At 33.5% G+C, this 19,755-nt stretch overlaps 1 protein-coding gene and 1 long non-coding RNA gene across 2 annotated transcripts in view; both read right to left on the reverse strand.

Annotated features, from left to right (window-relative positions):
- LOC117687011 (uncharacterized) overlaps positions 1 to 19,755 on the reverse strand; it is a 98,098-nt gene that overhangs the window by 61,058 nt on the left and 17,285 nt on the right. The window lies entirely within an intron of this gene.
- On the reverse strand, positions 1,047 to 2,093 carry LOC136269884 (uncharacterized). The gene is made up of 3 exons (XR_010707464.1): positions 2,013 to 2,093; positions 1,678 to 1,812; positions 1,047 to 1,214 (listed from the first exon to the last, which is right to left on the reverse strand). It is a non-coding gene; the product is annotated as an uncharacterized lncRNA (long non-coding RNA).

Here is a 19,755-nt window from a genome sequence, read left to right on the forward strand (position 1 = left end):
GATATTGTAGCACGGCGTGTTCCAAATCTGACAGCAAGATCTAAATCTCTAAAGTTTAATCGAAGTTTCATCAAACAAATGAGCAGCTGGTCTTCTAGGCTAAAACCAGTGACCTCCCATCCAGCATAGTAATTGAATGGTGCTATCCGTTTGAGAATTTGGACAATTATGTTGAACACATCTGTGGGAAATGATGTGTAGAGCAACATCTAAAAGAAAAACGAAATGAAAATAACAAATATCATGATCTTTGGCATGCAAACTGAGTACAGGTCTAAATATTGAGAAGTGGTTGTGTCAATATACGAGTAAAAAAACCTCCAAGGTATTTCAAAGCCAAAAAAATTTCATAAAAATTCAAGAGATACTCAAGAACTATGGCAGGTGATAAAGACATTTTACTTAAGATTTTGGGTCAGGTCAGCTAACAATATCTTATATTATACTGTAAACCAACTTTTTTCACGAGAAATATCTGCAATTTTCACAACTTTCTTTCATTCTCAAATATATTTCTCGTTGTGAACTAATTAAAGCACTTATGTATTTATGCAGAATGTTGCCTCAGTCTTAAACATAAGTGGTCCCTGATAGATTTTAAGCTGATGTATATTGTGAATAAAAGATGTGAATATTAGATGTTTTACAGTTAATATTGACTAAAAAAATTACCCTTTCAGTGTCGTTAAGGATATCTCCAACTGTCATTTTTGGTTTCTGTGTTTTTAGCTTCTCAATTTCTTCCTCCAGTTCTTTAATCTCCTGTTCAAGTTTTTCAACTGCAAATAAAAAATATTGGGAATAAAATTTGATTTACACTTGCAACAAGTATACAGTTAATATGCATGCAGAAATTTTTTATTTAATATATTCCAAAGTACTGAGTGTCATATGAAATCGTTGATTTTAATTATTGTTAATATATGTATTAAATGGATAATGTAAACAGACAATAATTTTGAACCTGGTTCTTCTTAATCACTAGTCAGTAACACAGTATAGAATTGATACAATCAATGAAATTGTTTTTCTTACCTGAATTTCTTTGGATGGGAATAACTGTATCTTGTGTTGTAGCTTGTTGAACAAAGTAAGAATGGTCTGTTTCTAGAGGTTTGTAATGATGACCATGATGGCTTTCTGTACTGTAATGGTCATGACTTGCTACCATTGGCAATGTTGAGTTTTCATCATTATCTTTGGACTTCTTTAACCTACCCAGTATAAGAATTGTATAGATTTATGAACATATTACAAATAATAAAAACTACATCTATTTAGAACCTTGCCTATAAAGAGACACAGTTTACAGATCATTTAAATCTTAATGACCTTAATAACTACAGTTAATACATAATTTATGAATTTAATTGGACTTTTGAGCTTATTAGTGTTCTTTAAGATTTTCTTAACATTGTTACAATGTATTAATTATATTGGGAATATGGGGAATACAATATTCCCCTTATTCCAAATGCAATTAATACAGGGGAATATATATCTAAGACTTCTTTTAGCACATCTCCAAAACAACATTTATAGCACAGATTTAAAACAAAAGTAATTACATTTATCAGTATAATTATTGTTTTCTGGTATGATGCATTTTAATATAAGTAAATGTGTTCAATAAAATATTCTGATTACTTTGTGATGCTTCAAAACATAAAATACTACCTTTTGGACGTAGGTACTTCTGGAAAGTTGAAGGTCTTGTTAAAAGAAAAAATTGTTGGCCCATTTTCTTTCTTTCCCTCCAGAAAATGACAACTACAGAGTCTATCATTCTCTGTATATTTTCTGTCTGCTCGCCTGAAGATAAATTATAAAAAAAACAATACTACTGTAATATGTATAAAGCTGAAGTAAGAGATTGTTCTGGAACGGGTAAACACACGCAAGTGTAGGGATATGCTATACATGCATAGGCCTATAAACTGCTTATTACACAGTTACATCGTGCCTATTATTCGTTACAATTATATGATGCAAACGTATTTATATGCACCTACCGGCATTTTTCAATCCATTTCTTCCTTTTCTTGGGGTCGGTGGGAAACCGAAACAAACTACAGCTCTGTTTACCTCCACTGGCTCCAGTTATATGCGTGCAACCAAATGCAAAGCAGTAAGGCATCTTGTCGAACTGCCCGGAAGTCACAAAACGAAAGTGAAAGTAAACGATACTTACAGAGCCTATTAATCGGGCAGCCTTAACATTGCCGCAAAGTGGTTCTGGATTTGTAGATGCCTAAAAAAAATTTATTCTTAAAAATTATTACTGCAAAAATTGGTATCCTGGTCTGAATGCAGTTTTTTTGGAATCACATACAATGAAATAATAAGAAATAGCTTCAGCTGTTACTCTTGCTGTCTGGTTTCCATTAGGGTCTGCAACAAAAAATTTAGTAAAATGATAAGTTGTGATTATTCTGAATTTCTCATTTGGATGATTCAAAAGTTCAATAGTCTATACAAACTAACTCTAAAGTTGTGATGACTGAATGTTGACCAACTGTGTTTTCTCTGCGGTTTTCTTGCTCTTCACACATCGTTCTCAGCTGCTGATCCAGTTGACTACATGTCGTTGCATTCTCGGCTATTAAAAAAAAGGTGCCTAACAAGAGATACGGTTTTGTCACAGGTTTCCCATCTTGCTGTGAAGGCCACTCTACACGGTTAGTTGATGCAGAAATGAGGTGTTGCAGAATTGTATTGGCTTCTGAACTAACCTCTCTGTGTAATATGTCACTTCAAACTCTCAGCGTAGAAAAATTTAAGTGAAAAATAAGTCATTCTCTGTCTGTATTGCACTCCTCTTTGACTTCTTTCCTAAGATCACCCGTTGTCTTCAGAAGGAAATAAAGGAACCATCATTCTGCAGAGTTGATATGTCATACTGCTCTCCTAACTCATTAATAGGTTGCATATTGCATACTCTGGCAACTGAAATGATCTAAGGCCAATGTCTCAGCATATGGTTGACCAATCTGGTAAATAGCTCTGATGAAATCAGATGATAAATTCTAATAGATAAGCCGTGATAAGCCATCTGCTTATTGCAATCTCTGTTGCATTCCCCTGGGTTACAAGATTTAAAAGTTGTAGCTGGCTAACGCGGAAACCCGTGGTATCCGGCTTATCACTGCTTAAAACATAGGTCAATGGGTTATTGTCTGTGTAAAGATTGAATTCCTTACCTTTTGGATAATCGGAATATTTTCTGTTGTTTCCCATTTAAGAGCTAAAAATTCCAGCTTATGCCTAAAACAGTTCCTTCTCGGCACGACTCAAACCTATACTGGCATAAGCTATCACTTTGTCTACTACATCTTCACACTGGTATAGTACAGTACTTAATCCAGTTTGGCATGAATCTGTATGAAACCTGAATGGCTTACTGAAGTCTGGATAGGCTAAGATGGGTGGTGATGTTATATTTTCCTTGAAAGTACCAATTGCCTGTTGTTGTTCAGTTTGCAACATCCACTTTGGGTAATCTTTATGCTTGTTGTTAGTCAGTTGTTTCTCCCCCAAGGCCATAATACCAATTAGTGGTCAAGCAATTTTTGGTAAATCCTTAATAAACTTTGTGTAGTATCCGGCGAAGCATAGAAACGTGCGTAGATTTTCCGCATTGGAAGGCCCTGGAAAATTGTTGACTTTGTTGATTTTGTCTGGGTCTGGCTCAGCCCCTTCCTTAGAGACAATGTGTCATAAATATTTTACTTTTTCTATCAAAATGAATATTTCATGGGGGAAAGTCTAGGCCAATACTGCCGGATACGCTGAAAAACCTGTTTTCATCTATGCATTTTTTCGTCGAAGTAGAAGAAAATACTGTAGACGTGGAAAACATTACGGTGTTTTTTATTTCACTATGTTCACGGTCAGACAATTTTCCGTGAACATTAGGCCATCGTGAATATTGAGCTGTGCATTTACCATCTCCGTGTCTACCGCCATAACAGATACGTGTGTGCTTGAGCGGGGCCAAAGTTACAATTTGTTGATCGTAATCATAGTATATTTAAAATTCGTTAAAAATAGCAAGCAAGAGTATTACGTTAATTTAATACAATTAGTATCATAATTAAAAAAATGATTATAACGGAATATTCGTTTCACCTTTATCTCTGCGGCCCTATCGAAGCCATTATGAACACGGGTGCTAATTGTCACTTATTATCTCGGACATCTCCGTAGGGCAGAGACTCCTGTGCAACCATGACGTTGTCTGCGATCGGCATTCATATTGAGCAGTTTATTTTAAGATTGATTGATTATAAAGGTGTACCTCTTTCTAATAAATATATTACATGTGCGTTTTCCTCTTAACTTTGATGATATAAAAAATATCAAATGCGCATTTAACACCAGTGCTTATTACATTCGACACAAACCTGTTTTATAATTCTCACAGCACTTAACGTAAATAAGGCTTTAACTTTACGTTATTCAAAAGAAAATAATGTAAATTACATGTTGCAGGTTCATCACTCATCAGATTTTTTTTACAATCAGGATTTACTTTTCTATGAAAAGAAATCGATTATCCGTGAAATTAAAAACACCGTGAAAGGTACTTACACAGGAAATCGTAAAATTTTAGACACGTGGATTTAAAGACGTTTACAGTATTAAGTTATCTATTTTGATATGTATATCACCAAACATTGTTCTTGTAGCGGTTGATACATAGCAGGGACATTGGACAATCCGAAACTCATCTTATTGAATTCATAGAAGCCTAAGGGCCCAACGGTAAAACGGTCATTTTGTGTGTGACTCCTCAATTTGATGATATCTCGACTTCACAGCCACAAGACATATATTGTAAATCTCGTATATATAAGGATGCAGGGTTACCTCTATATCAACATCATCCTGCATGCAGGTCTTAGCAGACTGATACACCATCACTATGAATTGTATCATGGGATTTTTTTATCCATATATCCATAGTAACATTTCTGTTAGGAGGAATAATAATCCTGGTTCCTTTTTCACTCTTTAAAAGTCCCAGTGCATACGCCCCACACCCTCCCCAAATTAATATACACCGGAATACTAATTACCAAGGTGTATGCAAAGCTACATCCTATAAGAACCTAAACCAACCTCTCTCGTTGTGTCGATAAGGTTCTATATCATATACCTAGTAGTGTATCAGCCCTGATACACGTGTTTTGGACTAGGTGAGACAGCAACCGGAAGCTAGGGCTGTATCGCCCTCGGGGCTGATATTTCTGTCTCAGCCCGTCGTCAAGGGGGTGTATTGCCCTCAAATTTGAAATCGATAATTTCCATATATCTCCGCTTTAAATTAAAACTAGTTTGTGAAATAACGATAGAATTACGAGTATATAATACAAATTATCACCTTACACGTCTGAATATTTTTATTTATTTCCGAAAATTGAAAAATAATAATTCAAAAATAGCGCCAAAGAGTGATGTGTATCCAAGTAAGGGGAGGTAACCTACACAACGCTTGTGTATTTAGAACAATAGCACGCTTTATTTAATATCAATCAACGTTTAAATTATGGAGGATATAGAGAAGGATGGAACGATACTTAATCTTAGAAAACCAGAGATTAGACTGTAAAAATTAAGGTGTTAAAGCAATGGACGCGCTTATGAACGTTATCAAACAACTTTCTGGTTGCTATAGAATCTAACAGTATGGATCTTTATGAATGGAATCTGACGGGAAACTTACGAAGTCCCAGTGAGAGAATTTGACTCATAACGAAGCTGCGTAGGAGGGAAGTTTCTCTCTCGATAATTTTGAATTCTAGAAGATAGTGCTTCATTTCAAACGACAGACTCCCTTCTACTGTATTTCAAATGACGATGGTTTGTCAACAAAGTCCGACAACTCTTACAGTTTTAACACATATGAAAAGAAATAAAAACGAACAAGTTTTGTAAATCCGAAAAAAATCTATAGCTTCTTCATGATAAATCATATTCCTAATTTGGAATTTAAATTTGAATTAAAGTCTTTGATTTTAGATATATGATATAAACAACATCACACTTTTGTTTTGATCTCGGCCCTGGTATCAGCCCTCGGATGGTATCGGCCCGCGCCCTTCGGGCTTGGGCCGATACCAACCGCTCGGGCTGATACCAGGGCCCAGATCAAAACAAAAGTGTGATATTCTATATGTATAATGTTGGTTCCTATAAGTATTGGTACATGCGAGCTGTAGTTACTTGTGGGGACAACTGAAAATAGACGGTCATGCAATTTATCTAATGTAGGAATGCCTAATGCAGTTAGATTAACACAAACATATCTTATCTAAGGCATATCTCGAACATAAGACAAATAGGTGATAATCCTGTAGTGGCATTGACCGTGGAGCTGGACCGAAGTATTGATAAGACTTTTCAAGTTTGCTTTCATAGAAAGTAAAGTAAATCTCTCTGTGACGCCATTACCCATTCGATGGTATGGAGTGGTTCAGGATTTGTAGTTGCCTCAAATAAAACATTAATCTTTAATGATAATACTGCAAAAAATGGTACCTTGGTTTAAATGAAGTTTTTCTGGAATCACGTACATAAAATAAAATAAAATCATTAAAAATAGCTTCAGCTGTTTCTCTTGCTGTCTCTTTCTGGTAGGGTCTGCAACAAAGAATTAGTAAAATGATCAGTTATAAAGAGAATATTGTAAGTTCCTCCTTTGGATGGTTCTGAATTTCAATATTCTATACAAACTAACTCTAAAGGTTGTGATGACTGAATGTTAACCAACTGTGTTTTCTCTGCGGTTTTCTTGCTCTTCACACATCGTTCTCAGTTGCTGATCCAGTTGGCTACATCTCGCTGCATTCTTGGCATTAAAATAGCAAGAGATGCTCCAAATCTTTGATATACCAAAATTAACACCAGTAACACTCCATGGAACCTCTTGATGTCCTGGGGAGAAAATTACACCAATATTTACTTAGATGAATTCCAGTGATACCTGAGTGACTGAACCTCAATGAAACTAAAATGAATCCCGATAAATCCAAATGATTAACTGGATTGATTATATTTTAGAGAAGCTGTTGAATAAGGTTTAGAAGTTTCATTTGTCTCTTCTCAGAATTAAGTGTTAATGGTATTCTTACGCTTAGATGTGTTTGGAGTTCAGTGGGTACAAATAGGACATCCTTTAACAATAGCCAAGTGACCTCTGGGACAGGTGGGAGGGAAGGCGGGGCACATCGACGAGGCTGTGATAAAACCGGATAAATTTATGGTAATGTGACTCAGATACACGGGCCGTGAATTTCATGCTGTTCCGTGCTTTTGGAACTCGGTGAATTAGTTAGAAAAGCCTTGATAATCAAAGTGCAAATCTTCTTTACATTACCTGTCGTTGAAGATGGTATCTTGGCCGGACTGCTTGTTGGGGCGTTGGTATTTAATCCTTTTAAACAATGTAAATGTTAGAAACGTATTTTAATGAGAGATAAAGCATACCAGACCATACGAAAATGTTCCGGCTGAACTCAGGGTGAACTTAGACGTATTCCGGTTAAAATGTAGCCGTACTAAGGAGTATCAAAGGCGTACATGGAAAACGCTTTGAATGTTAGACGGATTCCATCTTATTCATAACCGGACCTTACCTCAAACCTTAGCCGTATTTTCAGCATCTAGCCGTTTTCTGTTAAAGTTAACCGTATTATCTCTCACCGCCCGTTTCCCCCCTTACCACCATTAAATATTCCTCCTTAACCTAGCTAATTGGCAATTCTTTGCAAGTTATAATATAAAATTTACGGCTAAAACTTGGCCAAATTGTGTTAAAGGCGCACAACAGTTCATTTTTTGTGCTATAAATAGCTCATTCTTATAAACTGTCTGTTGCTTTTACTCAATTAACTTTACTTCTTTCTTCAAAATTGTTTAATTTTGTCAGTAAATCCAACGTCGATGTTAAATCTTTTTCTTAAAATCTTCAAATGACACAAACATAGAATTTGAAACAATGGTTTGTAACCTTAAATTCAAATTTATAATCCGATGACACTATCAAACAGGTTATATATGTATGTTCTACACACAGATTGGTTAATTTTATCTTGACCTCAATACACAGGCTGCCATTTGTAAACAGGCAGAGCCGCAGCCTCTCACTGTATTGCAAAGGGGCGTCAACAAGGAAAACATTTTTTTCTATCATAATTTTAAACATGTACATACTACTTTAGCCGCAATGTTTAATCAATATAAAGACAGGAATGGGTTATGAACACGCTAGCATATTTAGTGTACTTTTAAACTGCTACTTAAAATTGTTTTACTACGGCCATCAAGCACTTGTAAACATAAAATCAGCGTTACCCCTTATCAAATGTCTGGCCTCAAAGGCTCGCGCTTTGTGAGTTTTGAATTTGGCAACAACGGTGATTATGCCTAAATTTCCTGATCATCTTTGTGTTACAAAATTTAGACATGTGTAAACCGTTATGAGGATTGTTTTGGGGGGAAATACAGTGAATTTTTTTTTTTTACAGCTATTTGATGTAAACCAAGTCTTATGGAGTTAAGCAAAGTGTGCGCGTTATGTGGACTAAAAGACATGAACACAGGAACCTTAATGTTACTATCGAAAGAAAGTCAATATAAATTCTAATTATGTTCATGACTTTATCAATAATAGTACTAAAGTACAGTTAAAATTGTGCTAATTGTACGTGAAGATAAAATAGGTTTAAACTATTCTTCATTTAAAAGATATTAGACAGTGCGTATATGTCAAACAATGTATAAACTATAGAAATCCCTTCATTCCGTTAGATTTGAAAGCTGCTGAAAACAACTGACATTATGCTAAACAATTAAAAAACAAGGAAAGCAACAATACCAACAAGTCATTGAGAGGGTGGCAAGCTGCCTTCTTATATATAAGCTGTCCTAGTTTGAGCATTAAGAAACAGCCTGATAAAAATAAAAACTAGCTCAAAAGCAGAAGGACAATGGACATGGGAGACTAAAAAGTAGAATGTCAGTCATACCAATTACATGAACCCTACCAAAATCAAAGTTTTGAAAGGTAAGGATTGGATCTCGTTTTATTTGTTCACATTGTTGAAAGATATTCTTTATAATCATGATAATAACAAAAAGGTAAAATTATATGTATATTGATATATTTATATTTGATCGAGTGTTTGGTTATAAGTAATGCTTTATCAAATTACATGTATTTTTTTCAGAAGATGTGAGAGAAGTATTTTTAGTGATGCAATTACCGAACAGATTCGAGGAAGATCTGAGCTACTCTAGAAACTTTTCAAGGATTCCCGTTTGTTTTAAGGCGGATTTTTATAACCCGGAATACGCTTAATCTCATTTAAATATTTCGAGCCATATACCGCCCGGACTCCACCCTGAATCTGTGATATTAGTTATACATTCAGAGGAATGAAAGACGGAATCCGCCTTTCAAAGTTAGCCTACAGTCCGCCTCAAGCCAGGGTGGAATTTTTCGTACGGGATTAGTATATTCAAGAGAGAGAGAGAGAGAGAGAGAGAGAGAGAGAGAGAGAGAGAGAGAGAGAGAGAGAGAGAGAGAGAGAGAGAGAGTGTGTATATATTCCGGAAAGAGAGAGAGAGATTTACTGCATGCAGATGTGCACGTGACACATCCAGACACTGCATCAATTTCCTTACAATCCACAGGACATAGCGATGTAATGATCTGGTAACATTTACCAGGTAAGGAATTCACACCGGAACTGCCCGATTGCATGGTAAAAGCTTCAGCCGAAAATCATTAAAAAAAATAATTGACATTTTTGCGCAAATTTGAATAGTATAATTATTTACAAATGAAATCCATTGAATGTGTATAGTATTAATTTTGTTTGTTTGAATCAAAATGAAACTGGAATATCTCAAACAATGCAAAATATATCAAATACACTAAAAATCCTTACACCCGGGACCGTTTTGTCCTTAATGTTGAACATATCCGGTTCCGGTTGCACCTGCGCTTTGCTGCTGATGACTGATGAAAAGATAACCCGTGGCGTCTCCGGATCCGGGAACTTTTATGTTGTAAAGCCCGGAAAGATCTGCTGGATTGGACACCGAGAGACCAAACAGTCCCAGGAACCTTTTTTCTAGCGGATATCCTTTTGTAAACCAGAATATTGTTCTTTGTAAACGCAAAGTTTATGGTAGGGGGAGTGTATATGAAAATTCAGGTCTTATACTGTTTAAGGCGGCCGATTTGGGTTTTCTTTGCGGAAAAACTACAATATCAAAACTCATTATTTTTAAACCATATGTCATTTAAACCAGTCTATTTGCGAAGTTTCAAGAAAAATCGACCGCCTGGTTTGTTTTAGGGACCATCTCAAAATAGAGTTACATTTACTGTAGGAATATATAGGAAATATTCAATTTTCCGCACTTCGAAACTTTTTTTCTAAAATTGGTATATATGATTAGTAACATCATTTTCTTACTTACCTGAAAAAAACTAAATTCTGGACCATATCAAAGTATTAAAATGCACCAAAGTTTGCTTTTTATATGAAGCATTACGAATTAAGGTTGGTAAAATGTATTCATTCAAAAAATAAGGAAAATGTCCCCAAGGACAGAATCATTCTGTGTTTAAAATTTCAACGGCGTAACATTTTGCTTTTTCTTTTACGTTATTTCTTATAACGTACTTCAACAAAGTTTCATTTTATCATAACGCACAAAAGCGCAATGACAACGCTCCCCTGCCACACAGCAGATAAATCATTTCAAAAAAAAATTCTCTTAAACAATCTGAATATTTTTTTCTGTATTTTGTCCATTGTGTTTAATTTAATAATGATATCGTAAAAAGTTCATATGAGGTATAATTCCACTGTTTTGTACTAGAATGCGCGAAAACATGCGTAATGAAAACTATATAAAGTCGACCTCCTGAAGATTTCATATTACATGCAGTTGATAGTGCATATAATTTGGTACGACAAGGCAATGCAAAATGCATAAAATAATGCGAAGTTGGTTCTCTCTAATACATGAAAACCAAATAAACAGATATTAACCCCCCCTCTCCACCCCCCCCCCCCCCGCCCAAAAAAAAAAGAAACCCTGTATTCTTTAATATTCCTTCCATTCAAAATTTCATTATATGTATAAAATTTAAAATTTATAATTTTGCTTACAATAATGATTATGAATTTTACAAACCTTTAATAGTAGGAAGAAAACAGAAGAAAACAAGGAGTTTGACCTCCATTGGTACACGGAGTTTAATAATAATGATATTTCCTGACAGAGATATTATGTATGGTGATTACGATAAGGCACACAGGTGAACATTACCAATTGGTAAACAAAGTAATGGGTGTCGGAAAATTATCGTAATATAAATCTAAAGACTATCTTAAGATTTGAAGAATCAAACGACCTGTCTACATAGCTCCATATTTGTAGCTGACTAGTGGTAATCAGGTTGAAATGCCTTATAGTTATATAGTTCCGCACATTCAAAGGTCTTTAACGAAATATCGATTCATGTCGTTTAAGATTAAAATTCAAAGCTATTTTAATGTTGGTCGGTGCATGTTTAAATGGTACAACACAGGTAACTGTCATTGAGAAGAACCGGTTTAAAATTATCACTTCTGTAATGAACTATTTACGGTTCGCAACACCTTTGAGGTCTCAACAGGCAGCTTAGGGTTTAAAAGTAATTCCAAGTTTCGGTTTCGGGTTTATGTTTAGACTTCATTTATTAAAAGAGGGCGTGTAAAACTGTGTGTTTAGGAAAAGACAATATGGAACTCTGTACGACACTTTCTGTTTTATTTTTTGGATTTATATTACTTCTGTCTAGCTCTTGTCTCTTCGAATGTGTAAGTTTTTTTTCATTTAAGCGAAAAACCGAATTTAATGAATGTAAAAGTTAAAAATATTAATATGTGTTTTACGGATCCAATCCCTCCCCCGACCATTGGCCTTCTATATCTGCACATGCATTTAAAATTATGAAACGATGAACATCTTTAAATATAACTTCTGTCTATAATGTGTTGCTGGTGAATGCATGTTTAGGCCGGCTATGCTGAAAGCAGGTCCCTGGCTGTAGGCAGGCGAATCGTCAATTTTGCTATGAATGGCACAACTTCAAAAGTAAACAAACGAGAGAGAGAGAAGAAAGAGAGAGAGAGAGGGAGAGGGAGATTGAGAGAGATTTAAAAGAGCTCAGCTTTCGGTACTTTGATTTCAATACTGTGCACGAGATTGGTGCATGGAACTTGTAGTTTGCCTCGCTATTGTACACACTTTAAAAAAAGACAAGGATTTTAACATTTAAATCCCGCCCCATGCACAAACACATACACACTTTCTCGATTTACACACAAACGTGCGTGGGTGTCTTTGTAACAATGGTGTCTTTGGAACCTAGATTAACGTAACAGCTACCCTTCTTTGCGTTGATTGTCCCAAATGTTCATATAGAGAATTTCTAAATATGTCAATACTAAAGATATATAATTATAGATATAGAGTATTGATATAGTACTACATACTTCTTAATGATTTTTTACGCAAATAATAAAAGAAACCCTAAAGTAAGAAAAAGAAAAAAAAAACTCGATTCCTTTTTCAGTTATTTTTTTCCCCCAAACTGTACCAATGTGGTTTGTTTTATGAAGTGTTAATCGTGACCTATTTTTTTTCTCTTCTGCCTTATTTTTCACCATGCTGTTTTACTTTTATATTGAGTATTAGTGACATAACTTTATTTTAATGAGCTTAAGAAAGTTAAAATATATCTTTCGAAACAGTTGTTTTAAAAATAAAGCCAATTTAACAATATATGATAATCATAAAGAAAACATTTAACTCTTGAGTGGATTAAAAAAGTTTGAAGCAACTTTGAATAAAGGGGCTTTGTATATCTTGCTTATAACTAGACAACTGAAACTGACATTTTGGTTGACAATAAGAAATGCCCTACTGAGTTTTTAAATAAATAATGATTGCGTTTGTTTTTTGATTCAAAGGACTTTTCATTAGCCTGCCTTTGTTTCGTTAAATGATAAATATAAATCTAAAATCGTTCTCATTTTAATAGCTACATGTATCAGATTATTATTTTCTTAGAATATACCTACTACTTCATTTTTGTCGGTTCAAATAGCTGAATCAAAATCATTTGTCTCACTGAGTGCCTGTTTTGACTTTTGTTTTTACTTTATTGACAAAGTGTTTCAGAAAAATCAATGAGTGAATGCAGGATACCAATAGTTTTGGAAATTGAATTTTATAAGAATATGTCAATTATACCTACACCCAGTGATTTGTAGAATGTTAAGCATTTAATTATATAATTGATGTAAATAACTTCTTTCCAGAGAAAGTTGGAAGGTTATAAATTTCCAGTTTACTCAGCAAAACACTGTCCAAAACATCAAACAGAGTGGATCCAGAGGTCTACGGCTATCAACTGTACCGAGAATAATGGATACGTGTGTCTACCAAATGAAATCAAAACGGAACTGTTAGAGTTCTGTCATTATAATAGATTCATATTGATAGAAGAAGGTAATCACCACAAGGTTTCATACAGAATACAAATTCATTGTTAATGTTTAAAAACAGTTACGTAAAAGAACTTCAAACCAAATGTTAGTCATTTTCTTATGATTTTTTGACATATTGTTAACCTAAAAATAATTCATCATTGCATCTTATGGTGTATCTAAATGTAGTAAATCTAATGGTTTATTTTTAGGGATTTGTTTATATTTGAGCAAGAAAGACTCAGCTTTATATACACACAACTGCAGCGGTTTCTTATCCGGATGTCCAACCACTTCTTATACGTCAGATAAACTGTTTGAAAGTATGCATCACAAATTAAAAAGATGTAACCATTCATTCTGTAACATCGAAATATATAATTCTTTAGCCGTTTCAGTTTTTCCATTAGAACTTTACAAAATTAGTATACAAACACTGCAATAAGTGTTTAAAGCAGTTAACTATTTATCTTTCTTACAGAACCTGATTGTACATCTATTAGTAATGGATGTTTTCTTGCTGAGCCATCATGTCAAAGGTAAGACTCATTAAGTTGTCACTCCTTTAGTTTAAAAAAGTTGTTCTCAAATACCGTATGTTAACGTTACTATGTACTTTATCAATAAGAACAACGTTGGTCAGTATGGTTAATTTTACATATCGTCTTTTAATTTTCCTGATATGTTGGTGTCTGTTTACTCTCAAGCTACACTTCTCATCCTCCATTGAGATCCCAATGTATTCCATTTCGTTTTTGTCATATTCAGTTGTATAGGGTGAGTTAACCATGAATCGGACACATACCTTGGATCGAACAACTTTGGTTATAAATATACAAATAAACGTGCATGCGCTCATGTGTTGTTTCGTATATTCCTGAATTAAAACTAATGAACTTTTTTCAATTTTAAGAATTTGACAGTCACATTGTCAAAGAAATAGCAATATAGGCATCTTAAATTGACGTCAACTACTCCATCATTGAAAATTGAAAGATTTTACACTGAAGCATTACTAAGTATTTGAGTGTTGTCCGATCCAAGGTATGTGTCTGATGCATGATTAACTCACCCTATGTCTTAAAAATCCCATGACCAATCATATATAAAAACCACGTAAAAACTGTAAAAAAAAAATGTTTCTTTTAAAAGTCTTTGTACTTTCGGAAGACCATAAGGCAAACAAACTGATTACTTGTTTTGTTTAAGCAAGAACTTGTATTAAACCCTTAAGTAAGGTTACTGAGAGTATATCTACGAAGACAGGCTATATTTACCAATTCAGTTTGGATAGGCTTATTTTGCTACTCTGGATATTTAAACATTGTATTATAATGGATTGAATAAGCTTTTATGATTTTTTTCTATTTAAAACATTTTATTAACATCGACGATATATATATTTTTTTTTTAGAAAAACAGACCATGTTATTATAGAAAACGGCGACAGCGGAGTTTTCGTTGGAACAACGTTTGGAGTGTTTGTAATTACCTGTATAGTCTGCTACTTGGTTATCTATCACAGGAAAAGTAAGGACAGCTGACTGGGTTTCATAACATTTCATTTGTTAAAATATTTTGAGCTATTAAACATAATCAAAATACTAGTTACAAAAAAAAATTCTAATAGGTCTTTGCGATAGAAGTAAAGTAAAACTTGTCAACATCTCAATATTTGAGCATATATATATATATATATATATATATATATATATATATATATATATATATATATATATATAGTAAAATCCAAAAAATATCGCAGTGTCCGGTTTTATATATAGAAAATTTGAAAAATGAAAGACAACACAGAGTAAAACGTTAGCGCTTTTAAAAACGTCTGAAGATTGAATGAAAGCACTTACGTTTTACTCTGTGTTGTCTTTCATTTTTCAAATTTTCTATATATATATATATATATATATATATATATATATATATATATATATATATATATATATATATATATGAAGGCCCTTTCTTATCTATTGAAAGTTGCTTGTTCTTCCTTGCAAAATTATATTCTTATAAGCACAAGCTAATCTTATCAAGAATTTTTTAAGATGGGATACATTTATGTGCCATTCTATTAAAAAAGACAACAGCGCACTGTTAAAGTATTAAATGTATAATGAAGGGATATTGAACAATTTTGAATCATTTTAACCTACTTATATATGTATTGCTAGATAACTTTGAAAGTGAAATAAACCAAATTAACATGACAGACAACATTTAAGGAGCCGGTCATTTTGCATCGAAAATCATTTAGAGCGTTATCTCCCCTTAAGGAAAAAAGAAAAAAATTAAATTTCTCGAAATATCTACGGTCAATGATTTATTTTATTTCATATTTTAATAGAAAGAAAGTTTATGCATGTATTAACCAAGAGAGTTTTTTCGAATTTTAAGTTACTTTTTACAATATCTCAATAAACATACGTTGCTCATAAACGATAAAACCTTCAAAATGATATCATCATTAAGGATATCAGACCATTCATTTACTAGGCACACAATATGGTCATTATACATCGAATACCTAAATCAAACTTTTTAAATCTCTCCTTGCTTTTTAAAAAAAATAATTTACCCTTTATTCATATTATGTAAACATCAATACTCGTAACACTACAGTTTATGTTACGCCAAAAAAGAAAAAAAAGAATTAAGTTAGTGGAGAAAGCATAAAGGGCTGTTAAACTATGAACTAACTGGCTAGAGACAAGGTTCTAAAAACTAAGCATGTAAGGAAACATACCACATCTCCTTATAACTCACACAACTAAATTTCATATTTAATCATTTCTTCCTATCTAAATAGACAAATCTGTAATTAAATTATTATCTTAAATGAATTTTTTTTTCTGGTGCAATTTATTAGATGCATCAATTGTTATCAAGAAATATTGATCCTTAATTATATATGGAATTTAAAGAAAATCCTTTTGCTTTTTCCGATGATAGAATTTGTCATAAAGGATAACAATCAAAAACGGTTTGCTTCGTAAACAATTTGGTACTATTTACTATGTGTTTTATTAGGAATCCAAACCTGCACACAACATAAAGGTGTAGACACCCGAAACGCAGGAGAGCGAGAGTCATTAATTTCTCAGGATCAACATGCTGTAAATGAACAGGACGAGAAAGGTATGATATGAAATCTTTTATCTCATTAATATTAAAAAGACAAATACGAAACACAGCTTAGCATAGTATGAAATGATGTTTCATATTTTCAACTATGAAATTCTCTAAACAGAAAATCTTTTAAATCGATTACAATAAATAATACATGGTTATCCCGCAAGGTCCGCAACGTCGTTCATAAATATCATATACCTTATCATATACATAGACGATTTTAACATATTCTTATAATTTGTTTTAGTATAAACCCTTTTTGGGTAGTCTTTTAAGTTCAACATTAGATTTTTACAGTAAATTGTATAATTGTGTACCCCGTGGTGGAGACGTTATATTTAGAGAATTATATTCAGCACTATCATTAACTGCACAATCGCCAGTTTTATCGCAAATGTTTTTTTCTAAGAATAGAAAAAGAGCGCAATTTCACATGTTTTAACAGCAATAAGGTACAAAAATAGTTTAAGTTTTACACAATTAAAAAGTAATATGTTTATTTTACAGTCCATCATTTTACTTTAAACAACAGCTACAATATTGTTATTTCAAAGAAATAGTTTATATTGACAAATGTGTTTGTCTAGCAACAAGGAGTTTGGTGTACCAACATAAATATCCTGAGGTCTAAAAGTTTTTTTATATAGCAATACATTCGAAAAAAAAAATCTCGAAAAAATGAACCTTTTATCAGCCATTTAAAATTACATGCTATACCACATTTTTAGGAAATAATGTAGTTTGGACTTTAATGTGAAATATGTAGATGGCTTTTAAAAGAAATAAAACTTGTGCAGACCAATAAAAATGACATGTTTTACGGATTTTACTTAGAAACAGCATTGAGAATATTTATTTTACATTAGAATCGTTTTAACAAGAGCTTGGACTTAAAGCAGAACGTGATAAAATCCGAGTTGATAAAGGCGTGGTCTACTAATGATTAACTGTCTAGTATATATGCATACATTGAACGCAATGACACTCGTCCAACTTCATCCAGGGATATATATTTCGCTGAAACCGCATCAGTTAGTTTCACAGAACAGAGCAAGGTTTTGACAGTCTTTGAATATTAATGAGGTTCTCTTAGCGAATAAGAAGAAGGGATGTCAGTGTTTGACAGCTTGTTTTGATAAGCAAACTAGATAAACACACCCCACCGAAAGTTCAAGCTCTTGTTAAAACTGTTCTAATTTTGATTTAAGTTGAAATACGTATCCGCAAAGAGATTGTTAATATACTCTAACAAAAGCACTTCATTTAATGTGCATGAGTATTTTGACTGCGAAGAAGGGTGAAAATTACACCAGAGACATTGGGTCAGGCGACGGTTATTCTTGTTTAAATAAAATTTCATTCATCAATACCCCCCACCCCCCCCCCCCCAAAAAAAAAAAAACACCACGGGGTACACAATCATACAAAACCAAAGAAAAAAAATCAAACAAACAAAAAAGATTCGATTAAAAACAAAAATATTATGCTTATCTGTATATTCTAAAGACTACTAAATAGTAATTAAAACAGATTTCGATGATTATTTGTAATAAAAAAGTAATCAAATGTAGATATCCAAACTGAAAATTACGTCATGCATTAAAGGTCACATGAAACGATATCTTGAGGATATTGAGTTCGTACTTGCTTATTTAGGTCAGACGACACAATCATGGCGTGATAGTTTCAACTGCAGATATTCAGTGAAATTTGTTGAAAATAGCGCGTTTAATGCGTAGAATTGTCATTATATTGTGTACTTAACGTAGATGTCTCGAAGTATTAGCTATATTCGGGCCTGTGTCGAAAACGTGAATAGGGTTCAGCAAGCATAGCCCCCGTTCACGTTTTCTTAACTCGCCTAAATATAGCTTTAATAAATATAGTTCAAGACAGTAACCATGAATTTTATATTAATGACTCTTTTATGCAATGTTATATATTTATTTATTATTACAATACATGCATGTCTGAATGTTTTATTAACACTAGAAAGGTCACCATTTCCGCCTTTGTCAAATAAAAATATAGCCATTATCTGAAAAATCTGGGAAATTGGGCCTACAAAAACCAAAATTGATAAGGCCCCTGAAACAAACCAGGAGGTGAAAGGTTTTTTAATTTAACTTTTAATGATGCCTTTTAGCAATAACTTTAATATGTAGAACAGAAAAAGAAATCTCTAGGGCAGAAAGTTTTAAAAAATGTGCAAAATTTATACATTTCAAGCAAACTCCTATTGGGGCCTACAGTACCGATCAGACCCAACTTAACAGAAAGTAAACCCCAACTAAACCCTGGGTTTACTTTCTGGGTTTACTCTGGGTTTACTAGAGTGGACCCAGAGTAAACCCCACGTAAACACAGAGTGGAAACAGAGAGAAAACCCCGATCAGAAGAATACCCTGAAAGCAGACGCTACATGTGTATTCGGAATATACAAGGGGCAGGAATTACAGGCAGTAGGATGATAAGATAAAATACAGGTCTGTTTCACACGTCAGTGCGTATAGTTGACTCCAAAAGCAATTCTCGAGTAAACCCAAAGTAAAGCCCGAGTAAACCCAAAGTAAACCCCGAGTGGACCCACATTTTCAAAAGGTAAACCAAAAGTAAACCCAGAAAGTAAACCCGGGGTTTAGTTGGGGTTTACTCTGGTGTTAGGTTGGGTCTGATCGGTACTGTATGTTAAAAATAAACAAACTTTGAGATGACCCTTTAGACAATCGGTGTGGTAAATGTCTTATGTTTATATTAGAAAAAAAATATATCAGTAGAAATTCATGTAAAGAATTTCATTCAGAAATCTAGGGCAGAACAAACTAGATCCGGCCTCGTGAAGAACGTGTCGTCCAACCTCAATAAGACTAACATTGTTCATTTTTATATTTACCATTCAATTAAATTGTTTTTAGTCTAAACGAAATTTCTTCAAATGTGTTAATTTTGAAACGTGTACTAGTGTGGTAGTGCTTTGATTTTACAACGTGCATGTGGTTTTTCCCCGTTACCTCGCATTTTTTCTTTCTTTTTTTATTATGATTAAAGCTTG

Source organism: Magallana gigas, chromosome 1 (genome assembly GCF_963853765.1).
Source record: "Magallana gigas chromosome 1, xbMagGiga1.1, whole genome shotgun sequence".
NCBI classification, from domain to species: Eukaryota; Metazoa; Mollusca; class Bivalvia; order Ostreida; family Ostreidae; genus Magallana; species Magallana gigas.